Source organism: Ascaphus truei, chromosome 18, assembly GCF_040206685.1.
Source record: "Ascaphus truei isolate aAscTru1 chromosome 18, aAscTru1.hap1, whole genome shotgun sequence".
Taxonomy (NCBI): Eukaryota; Metazoa; Chordata; class Amphibia; order Anura; family Ascaphidae; genus Ascaphus; species Ascaphus truei.
The window spans coordinates 6,941,139-6,954,480 of record NC_134500.1 but is presented as its reverse complement, the minus strand read 5'-3'; positions in this window follow the sequence as shown (position 1 = coordinate 6,954,480).

Below are 13,342 nucleotides of genomic sequence, written 5' to 3'. Positions count from 1 at the left end.
ATTGATTTATTTTACACCATTACACAATTTGTGTATTATTTTGTTATTATACAGAATTAATTCTGTATTTTTTTTATTTATAAAAATGTTTTACCAGGAAGTAATACATTGAAAGTTACCTCTCGTTTTCACGTGTGTCCTGGGCACAGAGTTATAACAACACATAGTTACATTAAAGGAACAGAGGTTATATAGGCAAATACCAGACATTTCATGGACAGTTAGAGTTGGAAAATTGGGTACAAAGAAGATAAAGAGCTGGTGAGTTTGAGATTGAAATAGAGAAGCTTTAATATCACCAAACATCAGCAGACGGCTCACACCCTTTGGCTGCCCTTCGCCTGCGCCAAAGGCTGTCCGCCTTAGGGGCGACACAGATGTACACAGAAGGGGTTCAGATTGAATGCAGCTGTGTGAAACCAAAGAAGGGAATGCAGTGTGCAGGGGTCAAATACAAACATATTGGACAAGATATAAACGTTCCTGAGATTGCAGGGGAAAATGAGGGCAGTCTCATCCTCTGTAGCTGTCCCACCTCTGGGCCATAGAACATTTTAATTCAGGAAAAAAGTTGAAAAGTCGCACATTTCCACAAAATAGGAAGTAATGGTCGGAATAAATATGGATCCTACAGGGTTATAGCTCAAATGAAGACACATTAGTCCTGGCTGCATCAAAATGGAAGGAAGTAACAATGTTATTATTACCTAATTATAGTTGGGTTAACAAAGGACCATTGCTTTAGACAAGATCACACAGCGTGCCAAGTGCCAGAGGCAAGAATTGAACCCACGACCTTGTGAACTCAAATCAAACCTCTGTGTGTAGAGTTGTGCAGTGTTCAGCTTGTTATTGGTGCATGCCAACAGTGTGTATCCTGAATACTATTATATTTCTTGTGTACGTAAGTATATTGTTCTAGAATGATATATAGTCTCTTGTCACAAAGCAGGATTTAGGACTTCAGGTATGGAAATCCTGTGACACTGCTCCTAAAAATAAAGGGATGTGGGGAAAATGCACAAGATGTTATCATTTTGTTACAATAGCCCGATGGCTGATAAGCTGTTTCCACATCATTCTTAGCAAAGTGGCTTGTTTAACATAGACATTGTTGGCATATAAGGACCACTTGAGCAAGACAAATCTCCTAATTTGTCTAAACTATTATGATACCAAGACCCTGTTTGATTCCTGACATTGTTCCATATGTAGGATGTTCTACCACATCAAGGAGGTAGTTCCATGTATCCACTACCTTTTCAGTGAAACAGGACTTTCTCATGTTCCCCCTTACCCTTCAGCTTCAGAGCATGATTCAATTATAGCAATCACCTATACTAAATGTATATCATTTGTTATTGGGACAATACCTTCTGCCCGTGTTCATGTATGGATGGGAAACTTGAACCCTAAATGTGAAGATAATTCAGATTCTTCAGACAATGCAAAGAAGTATGGAGCGATACGTGCTGGGTCTTACCCAGAGAGACAGGAAAAAGAATGAATGGGTTTGAAACCAAACAAAAATCTGGGACATAATCATAACTGTGGCGAAATTAACATGCCAGTGGGACAGACGGATCGCAAGAAGAGATGGCCATCGTTGGACAAAGATGGTACTCAACTGGATTCCAAGAGAGATTAAAAGACCAAGATGACCAAAGTAAGATGGGCGGATGAGATCAGAAATGTGTTGGAGCGACGTGGAGAAGAGCGGCTGTAACCGCAGTACCAGGCAGATTGTCGGGGAGGCTTCATCCAGCAGTGGGGAAACAAAGGCTGAAGATGATTTTATATATATATATATATATATATATATTCTCAATGTGTTGTCTATCTCATTTAGTTTATTGCTCTCCAGGGCCCGGCATTGCCTCTGACACTGTCTCTGTGCTCAGATTGTAACTAGCCAGGGGTTTAAACGCCTCTGCTGGGATGTAGAACTTGCTGCATGTTAACCACAGCTGGGATTACGCAGTTTACCCCTTCCCTGCCGGGGGCGCTTCCTTTGCAACGCCTTTCAGGGAATGAAATAGTGAGGAAACGGTAGCACCAAGAACCTAGCAGGTTTGATGGATAGAAAGTAAAGCAAAAACATCATTTAGTCTCCACTGGGTTTTCTTTTGATTGCTTGCTATAGCAACACAAGAAAGGTTAATACATTAAAACTCATCAAAAAGGGCATACAGAGTGAAACAAAATATCTTATCAGTAAGCCCCCATGATACAGAATATTAAAAAGAGGTTGCTGCTTTACAAACTGCCTGCCAGTGCCCAGGAATCCCATATCCTCATTTGTTCTCCACTGAGGGCGTCGACTCCATACAATATTTTACTTCCCAAAAGTTAAAAGATTTTAGTTTCCTAATCGTTGTTTTTATGATTTTAAATCATGTTTGAAGGCATATTTTTTTTATGCCTTTTTAAAACCTTCTTTCTGCATCCTAATATTATTTTAGAATTTTCAGCTAATTATTCGTTTTTACCATCATTTTTGCACACACACACCCACAAAAATGAAAATCAAAAGCAATCGAGTTCCGGCAAAACCAAAACACCAACAATTTGTGCAACCAAAACACCGCGGAAAGTGCCCAGCCGTAATATATGTAACGGAAATACAAATGTCGCTAGTCCTGACATTTTAGAGGCAACACATTGATCTCACTATTTAAATGCACATTTACTGCTCTGTAAAATGTGTGCCCTCCCTTATACGTCCTGTCTCCCAGAGGACAGTATATTTCAGACTCGTGCTGCTGTAGTCATGAAGTCTGAATGCCATCTACTGTATGTTTACGTTACCATGCTTGGAATGCCAGTGATTTCACAGTTTCATGGGGGTACCTTCTGCCTCTCTCCATTCATTACACCGCAGCTGGTAATGAAATATTCCCTAACATAACATACTTGGGATTCTTTTGGCAAAACTTCTAACCATGTTTTTTTTTCCAGGGTTGATGAGGGAAAGTTTGCCTTCTTTAAGTCCCTGTTTTAACTGGGGAAAATAAATTAGACTTTGGGAGCCATCTCTGAGAAATGTTGAGTATTTATTTTCTCATGCTTGAGAGATGCCTTAATCTACATTCATAGCTATATATGTGCAGTGCCATAGTCAGTGCCTCATTTCTTAGCACCCTCTCTATCCACCTTTAAGACACACCTGCTTAACGAAGCATATGAGTAGCACTGTGGCTAATACTATACACACGATACATAAAGCTTGGCCCCCTGCAGACGCACTTACCAGAACTCCCTCCTACTGTCTCTTTACGTTCTTCCTATCTACCAATTAGATTGTAAGCTTTTCGGAGCAGGGACTCCTCTTCCGAAATGTTACTTTTATGTCGGAAGCCCTTATTCCCATGATCTGTTATTTGTATTATTTGTTATGTATATGATTGTCACGTGTATTACTACTGTGAAGCGCTATGTACATTAATGGCGCTATATAAATAAAGACATACGTACCAAGAGACCGGTATCAACGTAGGTTATTTAATAAACTAATATCGTATTGCTTGTATCACTCATACAATATTTATGCCATCACGAGGAATTAAAGCGGCATTCCAAGCTTAACATAGGATTGAAGCAGGGGGTCTCCTTAATGTCAGCTCCGGGAACCCCCTGCTTCCGGAGATACCTCCAATGGGGGGGGGGGGTCCCGTATCCGCTCGGCTAGCAGGGTTCGTGTAATGGCGGCGTTTCAAAGCTCCCGAGCCCTGCGAGCCAATAGGAAGCCGTGACGCCATCCGCTTCAGCTTCCTATTGGCCCGCGTGACGCTGGAGATTTAAACGTCGGCGAGATACCGGCGCCCCCTTTGGAGACGGGGTTCAGCACCGGAGTCCCCCTGCTTCAAACCTATGTTAGAAAACAGTAACACAAAAAGCAGATCGCATGAATTGCTCCTTTAAAGGGATACAGGATGTTTGGACCGGTTCGGCATTTACTGGGCATCTGTGTGTATAGAATTTAACTGATACAACGAGACTCACAAAAGCCTCAATCTCATTGTTTTGTGCCATTGATGCAGTTAGAGACAGAAGAGCCCAGACTGATACTCAGAAGAGTTTCTCTCAGCTAATCACAAAAGTCCTTATTCAAAATGCAGTGAGGCCGCGTTCCAATGGGAAAGGGAGTCACATGTTCTCTAGCATGGGGAGGACAGTATACTGAACGCAAGCCAAGGGTTTAAGCTTCGTTAAGTTCACTTGACATCACAAATCCAAATTGACTCCATCCCACTCTCAGAGAAGTGATGTGAGCAGGAGATGTCAACCTCCGAAATTCTGACATTTTGGGGTATTGTCTTTACCAAAATATGTTTTTTTCATTTAAAACTACTGGCTTCAATAAGAGAACGTATGAGACCGACTCTAGACCTCAGAAGCTGACCCCAGATCCCAGGAGACCTGACTCCAGACCGCGAGAGACCTGACTCCAGACCGCGGGAGACCTGACTCCAGATTGCGGGAGACCTGACTCCAGATTGCGAGAGACCTGACTCCAGACCGCGGGAGACCCGACTCCAGACCGCGGGAGACCTGACTCCAGATTGCGGGAGACCTGACTCCAGATTGCGGGAGACCCGACTCCAGACTGCGGGAGAACTGACAAGACTGCGGGAGACCCGACTGCAGACCGCTGGAGAGTTTTGGATAGGAGATTAAAGGGCCACAATGTATCACGCGCCGGGGTGGGTTATCTCACTGTTCCCTGCTCCCATTCACTTGAATGTGAGCGGGTGAGATAACCAGTAATTAGAGGGATGTGTCCATTAGGGCAGAGGGTCTCAACTCCAGGATATCCCAGCTCCAGCCCAGGTGGCTCAGTCGAAGACTGACCCCCTGATTGAGCCACCTGTGCTAAATCAGGGACTAATTAAGCCCCCTGTGCTGAAGTAGGGACTGATTGAGCCACCTGTGCTGAAGCAGGGACTGAATGAGCCACCTCTGCTGAAGCAGGGATATCCTACAAACCTGCCTTCTGCAGGACTGGAGTTGAGAACCCCTGCATTCGGGTCTTATTCTATATTGACTTGAGGTGAAGATCCCCCATTGAAATCTGAGGACTTTTATCTGAAAGCAGCCACTTCAGAGTACCCAGAATTACCTCCTTAGTAATAAAACCTTCAGCGCACTCCTGCCACCTCGCCTCTTCATCAAAGAGTAGCTGTAATTAAGGGATACGTGTGCCTGTGCCTCTCACTCGTTTGTCTGCGAAGATTAATGAGCAGCGTTCTTCTGCCAACACTCCTTACACAACATAAATTTGCATCTCATAAATCATATCGGGTGGGAAATGAAAGCGGAGAAGCCTGGCCCGGTGACGGCGTTCTGTTCAGAACCGCGGTTCCGCGCTCCTCTAGCGAAGCTTTCTCTTCTCTTCTGGGAAGGGAAGAATGTGAATCTGAAATGTCACTTCTGGTGTGCTGAACCCAGCAGCAGTGAAAGGGTTATACTAACCCCCGCAGAACTATTTAAGGTTGAGCTACTCTAATAAAACAGTATTTGAGACACACATGCAACAATGAAAACACTCCTAGGAATAGATTTAGCATTTTGTTTGTGTTTTTGAATATTTCTTCTTGGTTATCATGTACAGTTCTATGCTAATGGTTTCCAACCTTTTTTTTTGGTTAAGGAAGCCTATAATTATATTGTGAAATTCTGAACCCCAACCCTCTCTAATATCGCGTCTGAGATCAGATGCATTGTAAGGAACACCGACCCTCTCTAATAGCGCGTCTGAGATCCGGTGCATTGTAAGGAACCCCAACCCTCTCTAATAGCGTGTCTAAGATCAGATGCATTGTAAGGAACCCCAACCCTCTCTAATAGCGCGTCTAAGATCAGATGCATTGTAAGGAACCCCAACCCTCTCTAATAGTGCGTCTGAGATCAGATACATTGTAAGGAACCCCAACCCTCTCTAATAGCGCGTCTGAGATCAGATGCATTGTAAGGAACCCCAACCCTCTCTAACAGTGTCTGAGATTAGATCCATTGTAACGAACCCCAACCCTCTCTAATAGCGCGTCTGAGATCAGATGCATTGTAAATTCAACTGTATTTGGTTGTTTTTAAATTACCTGAAAATTGCAGGGAACCCTTTAGGGGTGCCCGTGGAACCCTTTAGGGGTGCCCGTGGAACCCTGGCTCAAAAACAGTGTACTATGCATTTTAACTGCTTCGCTCCTCTGGGGATAAATGTGTTGATACTTAAGTCCCACCATATCACTTCCTAACAGAGAAATGGAAGCTTGTTTTAACATCTCAAAAACACAGCCACAATGCAAATGCCCCGGCATAAACAAGAAAAAGGAAAAGATCATTATAGAGCTTCACAAATGCCTGTCAAGGTTCAACCTTCACAACACAAGGTCATCTAAATAATAAAAGAACTAATCATTAATATCTCCCTTTTTAATATTAACTGCTATATAATTTTGTTCTATTCTTTCTCTTATGTTTGTGGGGGTCCGTGTTAAAATGGATTTTAAGCCAAAGGTGACACTGTGTGCTCATTTGCATGTCAGTTCCCAGAATCCCTGGCTGCAGGGGAAGCGCTGTATGCTAAGAGATAATGGGGAAGGGCAGGGTTGCAGACCTGGCAGAGACGTGGGAATGTGCTCAAAACGTGGGATTATTTGCTGTGTCTATCTTCTAATTAGATTTTTCTATTTTCTTTACACGGTTGATATGTGAAACAAGGATTTTTTTAAAAAATAGGAACAGCAAGAACATAGGAATAAAAAAACGGCTCCTTTTATCGATCCAAATGAAGTAGAAAGTGAGAGCCCGTTTAGAGTGTAAGCTCTGAGGATCAGGGACCTCATTACCTGTTTGTGCACGTCTGTCCTTACTTGTATATAACTGTTTTTGTGTAATATATATTACTCTGTACTCCCATTGTACCGCGCGGCGGAATATGTTAGCGTATTACAAAATAACAAGTGATAGCACTCAAACCAGAAATAACAACTTATTAAATGCAGGGTGCACAAGGAACAAGGGGGACCCCAATTCCCCCCAAGTACTAATCAGATATAGAATAATGTTCCAGCACTCTCTGTCTCTACTAGAAATATAACCAGGAAATAAGTCAAAATGAGAATAGTTTAATCGAAAAAAAAAAAAAATATATATATATACATACATACGTACATTACCGTTCCAAGGTCTGGTAAAGCAAGAGACAGCACTCAATTGTAGAAAACTTCACAAAGTGTATTGGTGAAAATAGTGGTACATCAAGAAAACCAACGTTTCGTTCCTCCAAAATTCCTACTGAGGAATATATATATATATATACACATACACACACACGAAAACAGTAACTTGGAGCGATGACTCACACTGGGTAATAATACTCTAGGGTAAATATGGTCTAGGGAAATAACACAAGGAAAGGTAGTGAGAGACAAAAAGACAAAGTGTGGGGGTAACAAACACAAAGGGGGAGGGTAAATCAAGGGGGGCGAGGTAGATACCCCTTCTTCAGGCCCGTTCCCTCTGGTCCAAGTGGACCATATGGTACTTCCCTCTTTCCCTAACCAAAAATTCACCAGCCAATTCCCACAATGGGTACGCACATTATAAAGAGATGTAACAATTTTATCGCGCAAGGCTGTCATTCTTCTTCCCAGAATCTTGCGTCACGCAAATTAAACGTTTTCTTATATTTTATGCATTTATTCCAATTATTTAAGTAACTGGAGCGCAACTTTAAGGTTTCCTGGTAACAATATCTGGGATTACTACGTATCAAACAAGTGTGTTTTATGCATCCACGAAATTGTGTTTGTTGAGCTGAATAAAAAGTGAATGCAGCTTTGCGGAGCGATGTGTTGCGGGAACTTCTGGCAGTGAAGGTGTTAACATCCACCTGGATTCATAACAGGAGCCTCAGCATCTGATGTGCCCTGGAAATCACACCCTAGAGAGACCAATTTCTTTTTCCATCACCTGTGGCTCTCCAGCAGGCAACAGTTACTGCGGCTTCACGCCAAGTGTATTTATAACAGCGCAGTAAGGAGGAGTAACGGTAATTACTTACCCTGTGCAGCTAATTACACACCGCGTGGCAGAATGCGCAGGGGCTCAGGCGAGGAGCTGGGCATTGCCTTGCGGTGGGAGCCGGTAACCGGGCTCTGTGTAATTAGGCTGCTTATTACGCCCCTGTATAATTCACAATGCTGAATATTTGGACGTGTCCTGAATCCGCACACAGCCACCACACGTGTTCAGTTATTTTACATGCCACACTCCGGAGGGAGCGTCTGGGGGGTAATGTCTAGTCCTCCGATGTGGGTGAACCCGGTACGGAGCACTTTCTCTAAGCCGCTAAGCATTAGATTGTCAGCTCTGTGGCACAGAGGCTTGAGTGTGAACGTTTCCACGTATTCTCTGTAGTTCTACATAAGGAAACAGCATGTTAAATGTTCATATCAATAGGATGAGTGCTGTGTGTGTGACCAATATGTACAGAGGTACAGACACTAACTGACCACACATCCGGAGACTCAATACTGCACATCACTGCCTCTATTAAGCCCTTCACTGCCAGAGGCGCCTGCAATGCCCTCACTGGCTTCTTATTTCATCAAGAAGTTGAAGAAGAGACCTATGAGGTTTCAGTACACCATCATTTCATGTATGAAGAACCCATGAAAGGCCTCACAGCCTACCACGAAATAGCAAGCTGGTGTTCTTGCATTTCTAAGATTCACTTGCCCCAGCACTGGGGGATTTTACAGTGGCTATGATGTGTTATATATCTATTAATAATACTGTGTGCTCATTTGCATGTCATTTCCCAGAATCCCTTGCTGCAGTGGAAGCACTGTATGCTAGGTGACAATGGTGAAAGGCAGAGTTGCAGACCTGTCCAAGACGTGAATGTGCTCACACGTGATATTTTTATTTGCTATAATATATATATATATTTCCCCCGCACATATACAGTGATGCGTGAGAAGAGAGATCTGCTTTGCATAGTGCCAGGCAGTGCATGGCTGCTGTGTGTGAGGGTGTTATGTGACACAGGACTGGCTGAAGGTCACTGTGTCCTTCGCCTGGGACCACTGGAGGAATGGTTGTGGGAGAATGGGAGGTGTGCTGAGAGACTTGACAGCTGGAAGCTCGGGAGCAGCCGGCTCTTAAAGGGGCACTCCCGCTAACCAGGCCTAAAAAGAAACGACTTCCTAATTGAACGTTTCTTGCTTATTAAGGCGGAATCTTCTTCACTTTGGTGTGTCCTGTGCAAAATAATTATGTTTTTTCTTTTCAAAGGAAACATGGTAATTTCCCATTTTATCAGCCACTTATTGGTCCTTCAAGAAAAGGAATAAGCCAGGGGTGGGCAACTCCAGTGCTCAACAGGCCAGGTTTTCAGGATATCCCTGCTTCAGCACAGGTGGCTCAATCAGATCCTTCTTCCACACAGGTGGCTCAATCAGTTTCAGCACAGGTGGCTCAATCTTCGACTGAGCTGAAGCAGGGATATCATGAAAACATGACCTGGTGATGGCCCTTGAGGACTGGAGTTGCCCCCCCTCCCCCTGGAATAAGTAGTGGGGTGAGACCGCTTGTGGAAAGAGGTTCTACAAACAGTCACATGACAAAACCGTTGTGTTCATAAAAGCAGTCCAAATTATCCAGGTTGTCGTGACATCTTCTTACAGTATTTAAAAAAACAAACAATGCTTACACTGGTTTGATTTGTAGTTTAAATGCCAATCACCAATACTTACCTGTGATCAGCATTGGCCCTAGCTGGGACTGCACCTTTAGCCAGCTGCCCACCAGAAAGGGAACTTATGGGAAATTATACATCACCTATAATTAAATTAAACCTCTAATTAAAGCAAAAAATAAAAATACAAATAAGATGTCACGTTTTGTAGCTTTAAAGGCATACTCATCAAAGTGTTATACTGCGGGCTGTCTCTTTTCAGGGAGGTCCTGTACATGCTATGCTACTTTCAGACCATTTGCTCTCCAGATCAAAAGGAACAAATGTTTCTTAAAGGTAGAAAGGGGCAACATTTGTTTTTCTCTCCTAAGGATTCCAGACATTCAGAGCAGCAGCTGTGTCAGTGTATCCAGGCCAGACAATGCACAGCACAGCGCACACTGTTCCACTCACTAATGCACGTAAAGATCAGTATCTTTCAAATTAAAAAGAGCTGCCAAGAACCCCGTAATAATCGTCATTTGTAACTGATCCCCCCCAAACTACTCTACAGTTACATCTCTCTAAAATAGATGTACGTATATCTTTATAGAGCGCCATCCAGGTACACAGCGCGTCACGGCAGTGACACGCGGGACATAATGATACAACATATAATGGGAATAAGCGCTCCAGGCATAAAAGCAACATCAGGAAAAGGAGTCCCGCCCCGAAGAGCTTACAATCTAGATAGAGAATATGAGCTATGCCACCAAGATGAAAAGCCAACGCTGTTTCTCAATGAATAACCACATGGAACTGTATTGGGCAGAGACAGATAGGGCGCCATTAACCCTACGCAGGGCTGCATTGCCACCCTCTGGCAGTGAAGTAGTTAAGGCCGTGGTATTGTGTCTGTGTCCCTGTACTTAATCTTCCAGCTCATTAAATCCAAATCTTTATGAATATGCAAATTGCTAAAAGGCCCAGTTGCCCTCGCAGCTTCACACTCGCTGTGTAATTGATGTAATGGCGCCTATAGAAATCACTGCTCATTAATTTGCATGCGCTCTCTCCGCTCCCCATAACTTTGCTGTTCCCCGCACTTCATCTTGCAGCCAATTAGAGCTGGGCTTTTTGATGAGCTTACATAATTAGCGTGATGTTCACAGCAGGCCCACATGCTCCACACATTCTGTTTGCATATGGAAAGCAGGCAACTGTCAGTCCCGGCTTCCAACTTGGGCTTCAGTAACTTGAAGGAATATAATAACGCAGTGTTTCCATCTGGGTTCTGCAGGAAACGGCGGTTTCCTGGTTATTTTGTGAGAGCGTATCTTTCACATTTTCCAGATTAACCCTATCGCTGCCAGTAATGTGTTACACAGCCTCAGTTTTGCAGCGGAGAGCCTCTGGTACAAAGTCCTCCTGAGCTTCCAGGAGTAGTAATTGCTGTGATAGAGTTTCAATCTGTGACACTCCCGTTTATAAACACAGTTATGTTGCTGCAAGGCCTGGTATGATATCTTGAAGGCTGTAGACATGAAGAAGAGACCTGTGAGGTTCGGAAAGCTCTGTACGTGTGAAGAAGAGACCTGTGAGGTTTGGAAAGCTCTGTACGTGTGAAGAAGAGACCTGTGAGGTTTGGAAAGCTCTGTACATGTGAAGAACAGACCTGTGAGGTTTGGAAAGCTCTGTACGTGTGAAGAACAGACCTGTGAGGTTTGGAAAGCTCTGTACGTGTGAAGAACAGACCTGTGCAGATTGGAAAGATCTATACACTATAATCTAATCTATGAAGAACTTTATTTTTGTTCTATTAATAGATATCAGAACCTCTGATACAAAGACCCTTCTCCCTCTGGCAGTGAAAGGATAATAATGTTGATGTCCTTGTGGTCGTTGTGCTACATAGTTACAGAGTTACATAGTTACATCGTTACATAATAGATGAGGTTGAACAAAAAATGACCATCAAGTTCAACCGATGTAACATTTCGTTGACTAAGGTAAATCCTCCTGATTTGAAGGAGCGGCTCAGTGAGTAAAGAAACGGACTCTGTAATCCAGGGGTGCGTGAGATTCTCTGCAGGGGTGCGTGAGATTCTCTGCAGGGGTGCGTGAGATTTTCTGCAGGGGTGCGTGAGATTTTCTGCAGGGGTGCGTGAGATTTTCTGCAGGGGTGCGTGAGATTCTCTGCAGGGGTGCGTGAGATTCTCTGCAGGGGTGCGTGAGATTCTCTGCAGGGGTACGGTGCTTACAGAGGACCCGCGCTCTTCCACAAAACATTTAAATTAAATGCTGGGGGAGCGCGCAAGGCCTCTGTATAGTCCCTTACCTGCTCTCCGGCGACACATCGCCATGGCAACGCAGCATCAAAACGGTAAGGGAGGGGGGGGGAGAAGGCAGGGGGGTGCAGACGAAAAAATTTGCGCCCCCCTGCTGTAAACAATGACACCAAGTGTGAAGCTGGGGAACCTGGTTCAATTCCTGGTGTCAGCTCCTTGGGCAAGTCCCTTTATCTCCCTGTGCCTCAGGCACCAAAACACAGAGTGTAAGCTCTGCAGGGCAGGGACTGTGTCTGTAACATTCCCGTGTGCTGCGCACCGCGCGCTGTGCTGTAATTGTGACGCGAGTCCCATTGGGAGAAAGGTGCTATATGTAATAAAGTTATTATTATCTTCATTTGTATTTATATTGATCCAGAGGAAGGCACACAGAGAAACCCAGTGCAATATTAACCAATGATATCTCAGAAGGGGGGAACCTGATTCCTTCCGGACTCCAGTAATCAGATCTCTCACTGGATCAACATTCTTCGTGTGGTTATCTTTCTCGGTACATTGGCGGTAAATTCCACGGTAACCACCCTTACGGTAAAGAATCCTTTGCTGCTGGTGAAATCGCCTTTCCTGCAGTTTAAACGCATGAGATTGTATCATTTGTACTGTGTTTGGGATGAAAAGTGGCCCCCCAAAGTGCCTCGTTAAAAACACAGGGGTCCCCATCATTACCTGAGCCAAAGGAAGGTTCCTGGGTATTACATGAGACCTGGGCTAACTGGGCCCCGTAACTCAAAGGGTTAAATAGAGGCCCTCCCAAAAAAACAAAACAAATGAATACAGGAAGAAGGACATCTTGTGACTGTTTCCTGCACAACAATAGCGCGTCTGCGGATTTTTTTATAGTTGAAGCTAAAATTAAAACTGCTGTCATCCATCAGAACCGCACAATGGCAACCTCAGGCCCCCGGATACACAGCCCAAAACGTCTGCGCCAGACAGAGTATCCAGCACCTCACAACGCCAGAAACACCGCGGCATTAACCCCTGAGCTGCCAGAAAGCCATTAACCCCTGAGCTGCCAGGAAGGCATTAACCCCTGAGCTGCCAGAAAGCCATTAACCCCTGAGCTGCCAGAAAGGCATTAACCCCTGAGCTGCCAGAAAGGCTAGCAACGTATTGCAAGAGCAAAGATAGCAAAACATGCCCCGACCCTCTGTCCCTCTGTCCCACTGACCCTCCTCCGACCCTCTGTCCCTCTGTCCCACTGACCCTCCTCCGACCCTCTGTCCCTCTGTCCCACTGACCCTCCTCCGACCCTCTGTCCCTCTGTCCCACTGACCCTCCTCCGACCCTCTGTCCCTCTGTCCCACTGACC